General features: G+C 34.0%; 1 protein-coding gene across 8 annotated transcripts in view; it reads left to right on the top strand.

The window, feature by feature from the left end:
• Window positions 1–18501, top strand: part of FOXP2 (forkhead box P2) — a 588171-nt gene that overhangs the window by 225642 nt on the left and 344028 nt on the right. Inside the window, exon 4 of one of the 8 annotated variants that reach the window (XM_077752288.1) lies at window positions 11347–11430. The exons of the other annotated variants lie outside the window; for them this stretch is intronic. The gene's annotated coding sequence lies outside the window, so the exon portion shown is untranslated. The remainder of the gene's footprint in view (window positions 1–11346; window positions 11431–18501) is intronic. 8 annotated transcript variants of the gene reach the window in all.

The raw sequence follows: 18501 nt of genomic DNA on the forward strand, positions 1-18501 counted from the left end.
TTTCAACTTTAGTGTATTAAGAATGTTTAAATATTGTTGTGATCATCAGAAATATAATAATAAATACAGAGGTTTTTTTGCTTTGTGTGAGCTTTTAAAATTATACACAAGTGATTAAGGAAGAAAATGATTGCTGATAATGACCCTGTTTCTTTCACGTGCTTAGTTTTTCCTTTAGGTTTGGTCAGTTGGCACAGTTCTCCATCATGGGTTCAATGCAGAACATTTCCTGAAGTTTTACTCTCTTTTAGTATGTAGCTGGGTGTCAGCAAGTTGCACCCCTTTTGAGATGACAGGCCTAAGAGAGGATATCTTGATACTCCAGTTGCAATCCTTGCTTTACCATAGGTCATGTTGTATCATTTTAACTCTTATATTCATTTTATGCCTTTTACTGAGCATATAACAATTTGTGTGACTCTGTGTGTTTATACATTTAGGTACAAGAAGGAGTCCCTTTTCTTCATTTTTTGAGAATGTATTTCTTTTTACTCAGAATAAGATGCTCTTTATATCACCTAGAGGTCACACTGATTTACACAAACCTTTACAAATGGAGATTCTTCTACTTTTTTCTTTCTTATGTAATCAGTAAATACCTTTGAGTTTATGCTTTTTAAATGGTTTGATTTTGCCTCACAGCTATAGCCTTGTTTTAATGTGTGTGTTTTTGTTGTTGTTTTTGTTTGTTTCCATTCGAAAAAGCAACTACCTTGGTCATCTAAATCTAAATAGTAACTGGTGGTGTCTGGTCTCCTTAGGCAATTTGGTCAGAAACTCTAGACAATGATTCCTCCTTCCCAATACTATTTAAGTAAAATTCTTGAAAATCAATGAAATTTGTTCTTTAAAAAATTAATGTTTATCTCTTTGGGGGAGGAGAGAGACAGAGTACAAGTTGGGGAGGGGGAGATAGAGAGAGAGAGAGGGAGAGAGAGAGAGAGAGAGAGAGATGCACACATAGAATCCAAAGCAGGCTCCAGGCTCTGAGCTGTCAGCATAGAGCCTGATGCAGGACTTGAACTTGGGAATGGCGAAATCATGACCTTAACCAAAGTCAGATGCTTAACTGACTGAGCCACCCAGATGCCCCTAAATTTTTTTAAAAGAAATACTAAAGCAATCTTTTATTTATATTAGAAGATATTACTGTATGCTATGATTTCCTAGGAACCCCAAAGCCATTTTATATAATTTCTTGGGTTTCACTTGAATTTTTGAAGATAATGATTCAATAAATTGGGAAACTGAGCAGCATGTGTTATGATGATATCTATGTTTGCTACATTATCTGGAAAAAGTGTAACTCAATTAATTGCATGTACAGATACAGTAAGAAACATAGAAAATAAAAACTCTGTTGTGGTAACAAAAGTGTGCCAAAATGTATGGTACAAATATTTACTTTAATTCCTTTCCATATCACCTAATTAAATGCTTACAATATGTTGTGTTTAATTCTGGATTCAAATTCAGGTATATACATTGTTTATTCAGTCTTGTGATCCTGGGTTTACATTTACAACCTTTTAGAGAAAGGTATCCATCATGTGCCTCACATGCCTTTGTACAGTATAAAATTTAGACATTTTTCTTAACCACTGAGGTGTGATTCTGCAGTTGGTGGAATTTGTTAATAGTACTTTTTGAAATTTACAGTTATAAAAGTTGATTTTTGTCACATTAATCTTGCAATTAAGTTGTTACTTCCTTGTGTTTTTGCCATCACTGTGTTGCAACACTGCCCTACAGAATTAAACTTCTGCAGTTTTAATTCTCTTGTGTAAATATCATTGAAATAATTTGAGGTTTGGGGCACCAGGGTGGCTCGGTCAGTTAAGTGTCTGAATCTTGATTTCAGCTCTAGTCTTGATCTCCGAGCCCCGTTTGGAGCTCTGCACTGGCAGTATGGAGCCTTCTTGGGATCCTGTCTCTTTCTTTGTCTGCCCCTCACACACACACACACACACATACACACACACACACTCTCTCTCTCTCTCTCTCGCTCTCTCCCCCTTCTCCACTTGTGCACACGCACACGCTCTCTCTCTCTCTCTCTCAAAATAAATAAACATTAAAAAGAAATCATTTGAGGTTCAAGGATCTCTTAGACATTCTGTTTTGAATAGATTATCGTGTTTCATCAAATATTTGAATTTTAATTAACATTCATACTTAAATGCAAAAGAATCCTTAAAGATAAGCTAAGTGCTTCATGTATGATAGTTTAAAAAAATCAGTTTTTTAAATTTGTAATGATTGAGAAAATTGTATTTTTACTTGTTATAACTTATTTATCTGGAAAGCATAAACAATTACTTAACATTGAAAATCACATCCAACATCTTCTGAACTATACCATTTTATTCTGAATGAATCCTTTAGTTTCTTTTTCTTAAGTCCAGTAAAGTGAAGACCCTGAGAACTTCCATTTATTGGGGGTACCTGGGTGACTCAGTCACTTGAGCATTTGACTTTTGAATTCAGCTAAGGTCATGGTCCTAGGGCCCCAGAGTCATGAGATTGAGCCCCACATCAGACTCTGCACTGAGCGTAGGACCTGCTTAAGATTTTGTCTCTCTCTCCCCCTCAGCCTCTTTTCCCTACTTGCACTGTCTCTCTAACAAAGAACAAAACAAAATAAAACAAAACCAGACTTTCATGTATTTGTATTTAGCACCAGCTAAGAATTGATAGGCAAGGATGATACTGAAAGTTAGAACATGATATAAAATATGCCTAAAAATAATTTTTCTAACACAATAAAGCATCATCTTTATTTTACAATTGCCCCTCAACGGTGGCTGTTATCAAGTATAGTGTCTAGAATGTAGCAAGAACATACACTATACATTTGGGAACAAGATTATAAATGATTGAGTAAATGTAGATAGATTACAAATAATATAAAGATAGATAAATGGATACCTTCAGGATTGTTGAAAAAACAAAGCAATCTAACATGTATCCATGAGGATAATTTCCCTACAATGAACATCACATGTATTTAAAAATAATTTATTGCTAAAAATATCATGCTAATAGGTGTTGATGGTTCTTAATGAGTAATTATAGTAATCATAAATAATAGTCCACATTTCCATCAATTAAATTGCATTTATCTGTTTCAGAGGAGGACTTCTTTATATTTTACTTTTGAGCTCTCATTTTTTTCTTCCTAACTCAAAAAACTAAAGACAAATGTTCACTCCTTCATTAGTCCGCTAGGCCATTTTTCAGGAATCTCTTCCCATTCTTCACCTTTATTATGGTTTACATTCTGACTGGATCAGCTGCCAGGCCAACACTACATTTTTATAGTCTGCTCGTAAACTTACCCACCTGGCAGCAGTTCTGACTGCTCAAAAGAATCACTGCCAAAGTCTACTAGATTCTTATGACTAGTTTGGAAGCTGATCATCAGGAATTTAGGGTTCTATTCCTGTCCTGGGACTTAACCTTCTTTATGCTTCATTTTGCACCTTGATAAAATGGGTAACTAAGTCCTCTGAGGCTATAAGATTCTCTGCCAAAGGTTTTATATAAGTGTAAGGTGTTTCTGCTCATTGGTTCACAAAGTTTTGTAAGATGTTATTGCTATTACTTGTGTAACAGTAAAGAGCCATCGTGAACTTAGAAACACCAACAAAAACTTCTAATTTGACTATTCCTTTTATTTTCTGAGATACAGATCAATAAGCTTAAGTGTTAATAGTTTTGAATGGAAATTATTATATAGGCCATACAGCGTCTTCTAAATTGTCACAATTTTCTACAATATTACAGTATTACATATGATAGTATTTAAATTATAATTCTCAAGTATCTCAAACATAAAAAACATTGTTCAGTACAGTTTTAGTTCTCAGCATAGAACATTATATTTAATTTCTTGAATACAGGTTTTTCTAGTCACGGATCTCTTTGTATTTGATCTTTTAATCATATTTATAAACATGTTTGCTTATAAAAAGTTTAGATGAGACCTCAGATCAAGACCTAGAAGTTGGATAAATACCTAAAATGAATTAAAAGGTCTGATGATACCTATATTTAAGGCTTTGAATATCTATTGTCAAACTAGTCTCACAGTTTTCCTCTCCTGCAGCTTGATTGATATGTGAATCTTGAAAGTATAATTTTCTCACCTCAAAGTTATCTTGCCTACTGTCAAAGGCTTGCCCTCTCAACTGTCCCCTGTCTATACCCTTTATCTCAGCATTGACAATAAACAAGGAAATAAAAAAGGGCTCATCAAGAAATTATTAATCGTTATGTGATAATGAACTATATAACCACTTTATTTAAAGAAAAGCTTATTATATTTTCTTATACTCTTTAGAGAAGAAAACATTCAGAAAAATAAAAAATGCTGAAAATACTGACAATTGAATTTTCATGATATAGATGATCTTAAAAAATAACTCATCAAGTACTTACCAAGCACTCACTTTTCTGTACTTTTTTCCTTTTTCACCCCCAAAATTGTAATTTGGAGTGTTCATAAGTATTTGTGAAATGTTATCATTAGAACCAAGGATTGTCCACATGTATTCTTTCTCCGTAGTTGTTGGTGGCTTAGCAAACACTTCCCTCTACTTCTGATACATTTATTCTCAGCAATTTCTGAGGGTTTATTCTATATCCACCTTTTCTCTTTTCACCACCTCATGTTATTGATAATTTGTTTTTCAGATAAGCAAAGAAACTTGCTTAATTAACTTAGCTATTTAGGAGCGGAATTTTTCATGAAAATTCATTCATTCTTCTTCCAAAGTTTAGTGAATTTTTTCTTCTGTCTGTATTGCCACTCATTTATGGTGAAAAGTAAAAAAAAAAAAAAAAAGTGGGATAAAATGAGTATGGGAAGAGAGGGAGTAAAGGAATTAAACAGAGTTAGCATCATAGTATTAAATTATCTACCTCCAAGATTGTCTAATAAATGTTAAATAGAAAAAGGGAAAATCATACAATGATTTATATTATGCCACATTTTTTATATCTACCAGCTAATTCACACTTAAAAGATTGTTCTTGCCTGAATAGTGACATATAATTTATATGTGTACATCTCTTACCTTAGGGCCTCTGTATGGGCTGTTGACTTGAATGAATGTACTTTCTTAAGGTATCTAAGTGGTTATCTCCTTTAATTTCTTCAAATATTTGCTCCAATTTCACTTTAATGTGACTGTTGACAATTTTATTTTAAAATGCAGTAATCTCACAGTACTCATCATGGACGACACTGTGCCTAAAAAATAAAAAAATGCAATAAACTCTTTTTTTCCCTGGTTCTTCAATTTAGTCTGGTCTTTCCATTGTACCTGTCTCCAAACATTCAATATAATTTACTTATTTTTATGTTTGTTGTTTATCACTCCTGCCTAGAATGTAAGCCTCTTGAGGGCAGGGATTTTTGCATATTTATTTTTTATTATCTCTCTCTCCCTCTAGAATAGAAGCTAATGATGGTAGGAACCTTTGTTTCATTTATTCATAATCTTAAGTGCCTAAAACATTACCTGCTATATGATTCTCAGTCAATATTTGTTTATCAAATTGAAAATCTTGAGTGAAGGGTGTAGTATCAATATAAAAGAACTTCCCCAAGATACTTACAATCTGCTATCAGCATGTGACTCCTGTGCTTTTTGGCTTCATTTCTGAGATACTCTTGCGAATGTCTTAGTACATGACAATGGAAGGGGAAGTTAGACAGGAGGGAAATCCTATGCCTACTTAGAAAGCTTCATAGTTGTAGTCTGTCACTTGTGGTACACAATGTCATGTTACAAAGACATTAACATTAACACAGCATCCCACAGCAATAAGAATTTTCCATGATTCTCCACTGGATGCCAACACACTGGTTGGAAAGCATAATATGATACAACTTTATTCTTCATTTGGGACATTTTTATATTGTATTAGTGCACTGTGTACTATTTCAGTTGACCAGTGTTCCAAATGTAAACTGGGGTTTAGTGCCAGGTGGCATGGCTGAGACACATAAAGATTTTATGGTTAACAGATGTAGAGAAATGTCCAGCTTTCTCAGATTTACTGTAGACATATTTTCTTAAGAGATGCACAGTGTATTTATTCTATTAATATTTAAGATAATGAAATTGTTACCCAAATATATCCCTTCCAAAATGCAGTTGAATCCTTATTAAATAAATGCAAACTGTTTAGGGCTTAAGCTTTATTTTTAAAAAGGTAAAACAGTCATTTGGTTTATTTTTATATTTCCTCGTGTAAACAGAAATAACAAAATCATATTAAAACATGCAAACTGTACATAATCCAGTGGGCATACACAAATTCTAGCTCATATGCACAAAAATATTTCCTTTTTATTGTGCATTCTTTTTTAAACTACCATTTCTCTTTTTATTTTGTAAAAATCTACTCCCATTTGTAAAAGGAGTGAGTACATTTTAAAAGAATTGTATAAACAGGGAAATGGATTGGAAATAGAAATATTTAAAATTGCTTTACTTCAGAATGAAGACAGTTTGTTGTGACAAGAAATATAAAACAGTGTTTTTTTATTCTTTCAAAAATAAGAATACTAAATATACTATTTTTGCACCACTTTCCACTTGAATATCTTGCAGCCTTGTTGTTGAATTGTATAGTTTTCTTAAAATATTTCACTAAAAAAATAAACATTATTTTTAATGTTTATTGGATGTGTCCCAAATAAGACAGTATTTTAAAATTTTGTAGACTGATGACAGCCAATTTTATTATGTAAGCAGATTCCATATGTGGTATTAGAAAAATCATTTTTTTTAAAATTTTGATAGTCATCTATTGTGCGAGATAATCTTGTAATAGAATATTATGTCTGAAGATATTTTCTATTTTTCTACAACCAACATATGATTACTTAGTCTGCAAATGCTTAAACTAAAACTTCTTTCAAGGTAGTGGTTAACACTTGTTTTCAAAGCAAATGCTACGTCTGTGAGGGCATTCCTTAGTCTTTTCTCCTTCTTTCTTTTCTGGCAGTAAGAGTTTGATTTGTGTTCATGTTCTGAGTTCCTAGCATGGCTGTTGAAATCCATACTTCATATGATCTCATTGTACTGCCTGCATTTCATTAATGACTGATTCTGTCTAAGTCTTGGGGAGGGAAATATTTTTCATATGACACTACCCAAAATGAGTGCAGTGCACCAGCTGCAAAAACCACAGACCATCTGATTTTGTGGCTTTTGAGGGTGTGAAAAGTTCAATTGCTTAAAGTAAAGCTTATATCTGTATTAGACCATATGGAAGGGGGAACTACTGTAGACTGAGGACAAATGTCAAAAATATTGTATTCCCATCAGTAGGCTTGTTTCAAATAAAGATGAGTAACGTACTGATTTTGCGTTTGACTTTCTTACCATTGGCTACGTTATTATGGTTTTTTTAGTTACTATCAAAAATACCAGCTTGATCACAGAAAGAAAAATAAATAATTATGCACATGTATAAACTAATTTTTATGATTTTAAAGTTAAGTTGTAGTTATATAGGATTTCTTTTATGAAATTTTAAGCAACCATACTGATATAGAAAATTACAGAAATTACAGATACTAAATTTTGTATTATTTAAAAAATAATTTGATCTTGAGTAATTTCAAATGACTTAGTTGCTATGTATTATAAAAAAAAAAACTTAATTTTTAAAATGAATCAGGAGACCTATATTCCCTTGGTCCAGATATAGCTATGATCTTGTTTTCATAACAACCATTTAAACCAAATAATAATATTTTATAAACGTTGGTTATAGAAACTAACTTTAAGAAATCCCCAGCCTATAAACAATATATATACTACTAAAATTATAGAGTACATTTGCTTTCTGGATGTGTCTAGTAGACTTCCTCTGAAGAACAAAATGTACACATATATGTGTATACGCAAATAGATACACATATACTTACATATACTTATATATTAAATATTTCCATATATCTTTATATCTATCATGTACTTTAATGTATAGTAAATATTTTTGCTTAAATATATACATATGTATGTATACTGTTTATGATAGGAAGAGTGTAAGACATTCACACGTATTCTTACATTTTGTATTTTCTTGGTAGATGTGCTGTGCCGGCTTATTTCTAATTGATTGGCAGTTAGTGTTGTCACCCTCACCAATTTCGTACCGCAGCAACAATTTCAACCCTGAAATTTGGTATTCAGACACATAAGGTTATATCAAAAGGGAGTCTTAGAAAATGTCCTCAAATAACAGGCATTTATTTTTGGAAAATATCTGGCAGACTTACATATGAGTATTTTATACATTGAACAAGGTATGAGGTTACTAAAATAAACTTTGTCAATTGCTGTAGTGCTGATTTAAAGAAACAACCACGTGTGTGGAAATAGGTTAGCAGAAGAGAAATCTGAATACTGGGGTTGATTAAATGGCATAAATGGCATAGGGCAAGAAGTGATTTATCAAGGCCTCTGAGTCTCTTAGAAAAGAATCAGGACTTTCTTGCTACCCAACTTCTGTTTGGTTAATATAAAATAAATAATATATTCAGGCATATTATTTAAAAATCTTGCCACTTGAAGAAAGGAATTTTAAGAGAAAAATTAGAAAAAAACTATAATTTTAAAGACACTCTAAAATGTAAATACAATTTAAAAACTTGTGAATAGAAATATAATCAAGTAAAAAAATCCTAACATTTCTAGATAATCTGACCATATAAAAGCAACTTTACTCTTTTTCTTTAATTCTTATTTTCTTGAGAGTTCAAGATTCTTAACCATTCTGTTAAATAGTTATGTGGTTTATGACAGTTGAAATATAAGAGCTTTATATCAAGAATTGTTAAGGATGTTTCATTACCTGTAGCAACATTGGTAAATCAAAACTTTTAACAAGCAAAAGTTTAAAGATTAGATAACATGACAGAAGTGTAACTTTTTTATAGGGTTGATATCTAAACTCACCATTCTTTGTTTTTTTTTTTTCTTTTTTATTCTTTATTCCCTTGTACCTTCCTTGATTTATCTTTCCCGTGCTTTTCTTCTTTTCTTCCTTTTAAAGTCCCCACTTTTCCTCTATTTTTCTTCATATTTTTCTCCCCGAGGTGCTTAAGGCATGCTGGCTTGTGTCATTAAAAATGACGTTCTTGTACATTTCAATCTTTTTTTTTTCTTTTTGCCTTTTCTGTCCTTTTTTACTTTCTCTATTCATGCTTCTGGTTCTCCATCTCTCTTATTCTGCTCCACTAGGAGCTTTAGTAAGTCAAAACTTATTTAGAAATTTCTGACATATCTGTTCTATAGCTTTGTATCAGCTGTTTCTGGTTCCTCTTTTAAGCCTGGTCTTCTGGAAAGAGTACTGGCCAGAATCCAAAAAAACATTGGCTGAGTCCAACTCTGGCCCCAGCTTTCTTATCTATAAAATTAGGAGATCAAAATAGACCAGACTGAATTTTTTTTTTTTTTTTTTTNTTTACCTTTGGAAGAGAGAGGGATGGTTTTAGAAGGGCCACAAAATGTGACAGCACCCTACCCTCAGCAGTCTCCAGCTTCGAGGCAGAGAATCCAAGTATGGGCTTACAGCTATCCAAAACCTTGCCTCAGTTTTCCCTGACAGCCAAATGGGCTTATGATAAGGCCAGAATCTGTGGCAATATAAGGGCCCAAATATATTTCACAGCCAGAATTTTAAGATTCTAGTTGTGAACAATACCTTAAGATTCATTGATATAGATTATACAGGTGGATGTAGACTTATAGAGAAGCACATTTGCTTCTGTCTGAAAATGCATTTTACCACAAGATATTATTATAGAGGCAGTTTTAGACATTGCTTTTGTTCCAACAATGCTTGTAGCTTTACTGTGTTTTTCTGTATTCCTCAAAAGCACCTTAGATTAACTGTAGATCTCATATGCAATTGAGAGATATTTGAAGCAAATGATAAGTAACATTTAATAACTAAGACCTTTCATTAAATGTTGTTCTAACGTGCAAAGTCTTTTTTATTTATTTTTTGCTGTAATGTATAGGTTAAGTAATAAAATTAACAATATTATGAAATAGGAACTATTATCATTCCATTTTAGTGATGAGGAAGATAAGGCTTAGAGTCATGAGTAAGGAACCCAAAGTCACAAAACAGTGAATAGTGAAACAGGAAACAGTGTGGAGCCTATAGTCTTAACTCATGTGCTGTCTTTCCATTAGATAAAACAAATAGTTTTGCACTTATCATTTATCATGTTTTCCTTTGTGGTAGTATATGTTTTGGGTGTATGGTATTTAAAATATCATAAAACCATTTCTAAGACTCTATTATTTATAGGACAGTGGAGGGGCGCGTAGGTGGTTCACTTGGATAAGCACTGGACTTTTGTTATCAGCTCAGGTTGTCATCTCAGTTTTGATCATGGGATCCAGCCCTGCATCGGTCTCAGTGCTGTGCATTAAGCCTGCTTAGGATTCTCTCTCTCTCTTTCTCTCTTTCCCCCTTTGCTGCTCTCTCGCACGTGTGTGTGTGCGTGCTCTCTCTCTCTTAAAATAAATAAATAAACTTTAAAAAAGGGACAGTGGAATTTTACATGAGATATTTTGCATGTTTCTCTTACTTTACCAAAAATTGAGTGCTAATATTTTTTTGCCTTAGCTCTTCACTCATATATTAGCACGTTTTATAGTCAATTAAACATGAAAATAGAAGAAATAATAATTTATGGAGATGCATACTGTTAGGGATGGCGTTTATTAATTAAGTCAATTAGTGTCTAAAATCCTAGGTTAATCTGATTTGTTACACTTATAATGTTTGTGAATCATAAAATAATTGCATAATTATGAATTACACATTGATTAAAATGATTTTTAAAGGATGACCATAGTTGGACTGTGCAGTATCTCTTGAGGAAATTCCATGAAACAAAATTCCCAGCTTATATAGAGAAAATGACTTTAAAATATCATTGAAGATATATATAGTACTACATGTCAAGAAATAAACAATGCCTGTCTAGCCACACATAAATATATTCATAATGAATCACCCTTCAAAAATGGTATCTTATATTTATGTTTTCTTTAAGTACTTTGTTGTTGATGCTATTTTTTTAACACTCTCATTGAGCCCTACCCTTGTATGAATCTGTCAATGCCTTGTTCAATGTCATTTGCAGTGTAGGAATAAGGTTCTCAGAATGAACTTGATCCCTTGATTAAGCCCCTCTCATGGGAGTCCCAGATACTGTATAGGGAATCCCTCAATATACAGTTGCCTCTAAATCCAGAGGTCTAGGGTAACTAAAAAGGCATTTTTGTTTTATACTTTTCACAGATTTATTGAGGAAAACCAACATAAACTGCATATAAAGTATACAGTTTGATAAGTATATATGTCTGTTAAGCAACATCACAACAGGTAATGGACTCCTCTGGCAACCCCAGAGATTTTTTTCTGCTTCTTTAATGTTCCCTCCTTCACATCCAACTTTGCCTCTACCTCTTCTGCAAATAACCACTGGTTTGCTTTATGTCATTATACATTAGTTTGATTAATTTTAGGCTTTTAAACATATGGAAAATATCTTTATCTGTACTCTTTTCTGTCTGCATTTTCTCATACATTAATTTGTTGAGATTCATCAATGTTGTGTTTATCAGTTCCTTTTTGTTGCTGAGTAATATTCCCCTACCTGCATTGCAGTTTATCATTTCACTTGTTAATGAGCATTTGGGTTGTTCCTAGGTGTGGGCTGTTAAGTATCAATCTGCTCTTGAGCATTTATGTACAAGTTTCTATGTGGACACAGGTTTTCATTTCCCTTGGGTAAATACCTGGAAGTATAATGGCTGGGTTGTATACAGTAGGTATAGATAAAACTTTTTAAAAAACTACTAAACTGTTTTCCAAAGTAGTTGTGCAATTTTATATTACCATCAGCGTTGGATGAGAATTCGAATTTTATCTATCCTTGCTAAAATTTGGTGCAGTCCATCTTTAAGCCATTTAAATAGGTATGTGGTAGAATCTCTGGGTAGTTTTACTTTGCAGTTTCTTGTAAAGTTAAGAAATTGGAGTGTATTTTCAGAAACTTATTTCCCTTCTGTATACCTTTTTTTGAAGTGTTTGCCCAAACATCTTTTCCATTTTTAGAAGGTGTGGCAGAAAGCAACAAGGACTCTTCTTGTGTTGACAGATACATTTCTTGCCTAAAGACCTGGTATGAGTTATCCTGCCATAACTTAAGTAATTGTGTTGAAAATATTTATAAAATTATGCTCTTACTTCTTTCATATAGCATTTAATAGCCAGTGGTCCCTGTCTGCTGCAATGAGATTTGATCAATACAATAAATGTTTTGTTTGTAATTATAAAAGTAAACTATTAGAATAAAGTGCAATTTATACTATTGCTATTTTAAAGGATATGTAGGATGCTAATGGTATATTTGTTGTTGGTACATCATACAGTTTGAAAACCTGGTAGTTTTAGTATATATTAAATGTGAATACTTGGCATATTGTCTTCAAAGAGAAGAAGAAATTGGGATGTCTAGATGGCTCAGTTGGTTGAGCATCTGACTTTGGCTCAGGTTATGATCTCGTAGTCTGTGAGTTCGAGCCCTGCGTTGGACTCTGCGCTGATGGCCCATATTCTGTGTCTGCTTTAGATTCTGTGTCTCCCTCTCTCTCTGCCCCTCCCCTGCTCATGCTGTCTCTCTCTGTCTCAAAAATAAGCATTAAAAAAATTAAAAAGAAGAAAAATAAATTATTATGTATCTAGGATGAATAGTAGTCTTTGAAAGTACTTTTAAGGTAAATTGAAAATATTTGTGTTTGTAATCTAAATAAAACTATAACTGAATCCAAATTCCACTGCTTTTACTTTATTTTCTTGAGTTATCAATTATATTTTACCTTAAATATATTTTACCTTAAATATATTTTGTTTTACTTCCAGCCTTACCAAATATATTTATTTTTCTGTATCATAGAAAGTATCATATAAAGTAATAAGTGGTTCCCCAAATGTTACAATATAAAATGTAAAATGTGGCCTCATTAAGACAGGAATCATATTCTATATTATATTATCTTACAATATGTAGTAAGTGTTAATGTCATAAATGATGGAGTCTGTGTGTTTTTAATACCTCTTCCTGCACTCTTAGGGAGGTGCCTGAATTAATGTCATAATCAAATGTATGAAATAGTATGACCAAAAAAAAAAAAAAAACCTGTTTTTTTAAAAAAGTTGATCAAGATCGTTTCACTGTAGTACTGTTACTCTTGTATCAGATGTAGGAAGACTGTGTAGAAGGCACTGATTATGTTAGGCCAGATGTTATTTCCCTGTCTGAAATGGGTGAAATTTCAAGAACATTGAGTTAGGAGGTTAGAAGGGACATATTTGCTGCACTTTGGGCTTTAGGACTTCAACACAGTTCCTCCTCAGCCTTGTTTTAGAATTCTGCTTTGTGATTAATCCAGAAGGCACCATCAGTAGCAAAGAACAACAGTGTAAATCACTGTATTAGTTTTTACAGGCATGCCTTAACAAAGAACTGCATATTGGGTGCCTTAAACAACACGATTTATTTTCTCTAAATCTGTAGGCTGGGACTTCGAGATCAAGTTGTTGGGAGAGTTAGTCCCTTCTGAGGGTTGAGAGGGAAGATTTGTTCTAGGCTTTTCTCTTTGGCATGTGGTTGGCTGTTTTATTCCTGTGCCTTCACATTGTCTTCCTTAAGTGCTTGCCAGTGTCCACATTTCTTCTTTTTATAAGGACACAGTCATATTGGATTGGAGCCCACTCTTATGACCTCATTCTAACTTCATTACTTCTATAAAGATCCTGTTTCCAAAGACAGTCAAATTCTGATATAGTAGGAGTTAGCACTTCAACATATGAATGGGAGAGCATGGCACAATTCAGCCCATAACAATTACCCTTTATCCTGGTAGTTTTAGATTTATATTTATGGTGTTTTTGACAGCTTTTCAAATGAAGCCTCATGGTCTCATTTGAATGCAGAGGAAACTACATTCCTGAGTCCTTCAATCCACTTGATATGGGAAGGAAGAGGCTTTGTTACTTTTATCTGCAATGAGTTTGGACTGAGAAGTATCTAATCCCTCTCTCATGGGGGGATTTCTTGAGACTTCACATCAGCTTCTCACCAACTGTCCATGTGACAGTCATTTTAGCTCCATGAAACCCCCACAGACCTCATCCTGTCCTAGCATGACAGAAATCTTCTAGCAGTGTTTTCATTACCAGAGACAAGTCCTTCTTGTCAAGATTGCTGTCTGAAGTCTTATTTCCTCACTCATGTATAGATGATTTTCTCCGAGGCTCCTATCTTTCACAAACTTCCCTTGGATATCATCTCTTCTGTTGCCATTTGTTAAGCCATAGATGAGTCTTTCCTTTATCAGAAGCTCTTTCCATTAGAGTTTGAAGGCAGGTTTTATGTCATCCCAAGTCCCCAAGCCAACTCATGTTTTTAACCACCACTTAATGAAAGATGATATTCACACACTTCTAAGCACAATTCTGAGCATACTAGCTGTAATGCCAATCCCCCTTTTCACTGTGGAAGCATATTGGAATTTGCCTGAGAGTGGTGTCATTATGGATTAAAACAACATTCAATCCATTCTAGTTTCTTTTAAAAATCATCTGAAAGCTTTGATGATTTCTCTATTAACACTTTATTCCCTACAGATCTCACAAGTGATCAGACTGCTTCTGAAAACTCCTTTTTAAGGAATAACTCTTTTTCTAAAACCCACTCTTCCTTTAAGGCTTAAGTCATTCAACTGTGCCATTTTTCTCTTTCCCTGCTTGCCACTGTCATCCTCTGATCTTTAGGTAACTTCTCACATTGAGCAAATAATGTGGCATCTTCACTTATACTCTTCCTTCCTATTCTGCATCTCACTCTCACACTGGGTGATGTTTGAGTTTATACATATGACCTACCTCAATGGCTTGTATGGTCTCTTGATGAGTCCATGTGGCCTTTATTTCCACCCTCCACTAGCACCCCACTGCTGTTGTCACATCTGAATCTCGTTACTATCTGAAACAGCTTCACTCCCTAAATCGAAAAGTCTAGTATTCCATTTTCTTTCTTTTTTAATTTTTAATAGTTTATTTATTTTTGAGACAGAGGGAGACAGCATGAACAGTGGGGGGTGGGGGGGGCAGAGAGAGAGGAAGACACAGAATCTGAAACAGGGTCCAGGCTTTGAGCTGTCAGCACAGAGCCTTATGTGGGGCTCGAACCCTCGGACGGTGAAATCTGACCTGAGCTGAAGTTGAACGTTTAACTGACTGAGCCATTTTGTAACCATTACCATTATCTTATATTTTACTTCCTTATTTCCAGTACATATTCACAGGCCACGAATTTCTCCCAGCCTTTCTCTGTTTCTATATTAACCTTGGCCCTCATTCTCATTTATCCTTTTGCTATACCTGGTTGGCAAAATGCCAACAGTGGTGAAGAGTCACCAAGATGGCACTTTCTTTCCTTTTCCTCCATTAGTCTGTTAGGGAGAACAAATAAGGGTGAATCACTCCCATATTAACAAACAAAGGTCCCTCTGGATCCTGTAGATGACATCTCAGTTCTCTCTTATTCCCTTCAAATCCAAGTTTCTAAATGACATGTTTCTTCTCTTCCCCTCACCCCCATATCATATACGGTTGTTAAAGGAGTTATTCTGTGAACATTTGGTCAGTTATGTTTAATCCATTAGTTCTCAAATCACATATACATGAAAAATATACAAGTGACTTTTTTTTTTTCAGCAGACATCATGCCGCTGTGTAGCCCTAGTGGGGCTTAAACTTACAACAGTGAGGTCAAGAGCTGGGTTGAGATTGAGAGTTGGGCACCTAACTGACCGAGCTACTCAGGCATCCCTCAAGTGACATATCCAATAGTCTTTTTTAAGTACAAGATATTTTGAAAAGGTATGTTTTGGAGAGAGTATATAAAGTGTATAGTGACAGCTTTGATGTATATATTTAATGACGATTAAAATTATTTTCCTAAGTGAAAACAAGTGACCATTGCCATTTCTTTTTCTTTCACTATATACAGTCCTGAATTTTCCTCTTTGAGGAAATGAATAAGTCGTCTGTTTATAATTATTTTGTAATACGTGACATATCTATAATATTCTAACTATTGTTCTCTGTTTCAGAGTATTACAGTGGTAAAAAAAAATACTCTTTTGTCATCAGAATCAGCCCCCCTCCACTTCTAGGATTTAGGGAAATAAAAATAATGGGCATTCTTTCAGAAACACACCAGGCTACCAGGGAACTGGGCACCTAGCCTGACCTGTATGGGCTGCTCTGTGGAGTTAGCAAGTACCAGGTTAGTTTGGCCTCCATAGGTGGTTCAAGTGTGGAATGAGATCAAACTTGACTCTCACTTTGATTTGCGTGTCCCATGGGGAGTCTGGAGCTACTTTGGGCTTTTAGGCTTGGGGCCTGTTCTATGAAGGTCCCAGAATATCCAGTAACCATATGTGCAGTGTTTACCTTTGTTCTGGAGAAATAGAAATAAAGAATTCATTTTTTAAAAATAATACACTTAGGTCAGAAATCAGGTACAATCATTTCTCTGAAGACTATCCCTGTTTTCTGTGGTTCAGATGAGATTCTTTGGGAATGTAATGAAGACTGCATTTTGGACCTGGATTTCAGTGGCCTGGCACATGCCACACAGCTGATTCTTATCTGTAGCATGTCACTTATGTCATTTTTAAAATCCGTAACCTTTAATCTTGTGTATCAGCTGGGAGACAACTAGACTTTGTGTGTCTCTATGGACCAAATAATGCTATATAGCCTGTTGAAGGAGATAGTCAAGGCCAGTTGAGGAAAAAAACGGCAGAATAGCATTGTTTCTTATGCCTGTGAAAAAGGTGCCTGTGTCCCCTTCATGCTCTTTTCTTCTAGTCTCCTGGACTAGAGAGTCCTGGACATAGAGGTAATGGCTTCTCTCATTTGGCCATTAACTTTTCAGCATGGCTAATCATTTTTGCCTACATTTTGGTACCTCAGATGCCAGAATCTTAAGGCAATACTTAACTCTATTTAAGTGACTTTTACCCTCATTTGATGAATTTCTTTTTTCTTGTCATCACTTTTGTCAGTCAGTTGCTCTCATTATTATCTTTATCCTCATCACTTATCATTACTTAACTAAGTGCCTCCATTGAATTTTACAAGACTAACTGCCTTTTCCCCTGAAGAAGCTCCAAATCATAAAAAAAAGAGTTAGCCTTATTAAAAAAAAAAGAAGAAGAAGAAGAAGAAAAAAATGCAGCCTTATTCTCTCATAGTAGCAAGTAAATAAATGAATAAATAAGTAAATAAAATGTATCTTCTAGTTCTTGGAGTAGCTTCTAATTTCAGTTAAGTAACTGATTTTAATCTTACCACATATTTGCATTTTGTGCCTCATAGGCTAACTTAGTGAAGTAATTTCATTAAATGATGAATCATCTTGTTATAGGATACTTGATGTAAAGGACATTCTGTTAATTCAGGGTCAGACCAGATGGTAAGGCAAGAAGTTAGCCTCTATGTGGTTAAACTTGAAAATGCACAATTGAGAAATTAAATGAAGACTCCAGGAAATGGCACCTCTAGGAAATATTTCCAGGAAATAACACTCAGTTAGAAGGTAAGGCATGATTGCTGGTCGCTAAAAATTCAAGCATCATATATGTGTAAATATTGGCAAGCCTGAAAACCTGGGTTTGAAATCAAAGGAAAGCTTTGTGGGTACCACAGGTTACTGCAGATTTCTTAAGTAGTGTCAGTAAGAGTAGTAGAGAAACATTTTTATCAATTAAACTAATAAAACAGAGGCATCATTCTAGTGTTTTTGTTAAAGCTGAACCGATGGTGGTTGTGATTCAAAACAATGACAGGATGCTTGTTGTCATATTGTAGATATAGACTTAACTCCATTATATTCATGATTGAATGAATTAGTATCTATCTACAAACAAAGAGACAGGAAGCTAGTGCATAGTACTCAAACATTTTCTTAGGCTTAAGATCTCTGATATTTAACTGTATAATGTGGGGAGGCATCCAGTTTTGCCAATGAAGAGTGTATTTCAACCATTTTCCAATAGGAAAACATTAAGAGTTGGGAAACCCCTAGTTCACAGACTTGCTTGGAAGAAGTATGCATGGACTATCTAAATTATCAAACGTTTTTAATAACTTGATTAACACTTACATATTTTCTTGCCCATTTGAAAACTTATATGTGACTGTAAGGATAGGTTTTCATTTGCTGGGAATTCATCATAATAATACATGTAATAATAATAATACATGTAATTGTATGTATTTTGGGTGCTAACTGGTACAAAGCAATGCTATGTCTTGAAAAAGCACTGCTTCTAAGTTAATAACTGCATAATGCTATCACCTGGATAAATTTAGAAG

Source organism: Crocuta crocuta, unplaced genomic scaffold, assembly GCF_008692635.1.
Source record: "Crocuta crocuta isolate KB4526 unplaced genomic scaffold, BGI_CrCroc_1.0 scaffold397, whole genome shotgun sequence".
Classification (NCBI taxonomy): Eukaryota; Metazoa; Chordata; class Mammalia; order Carnivora; family Hyaenidae; genus Crocuta; species Crocuta crocuta.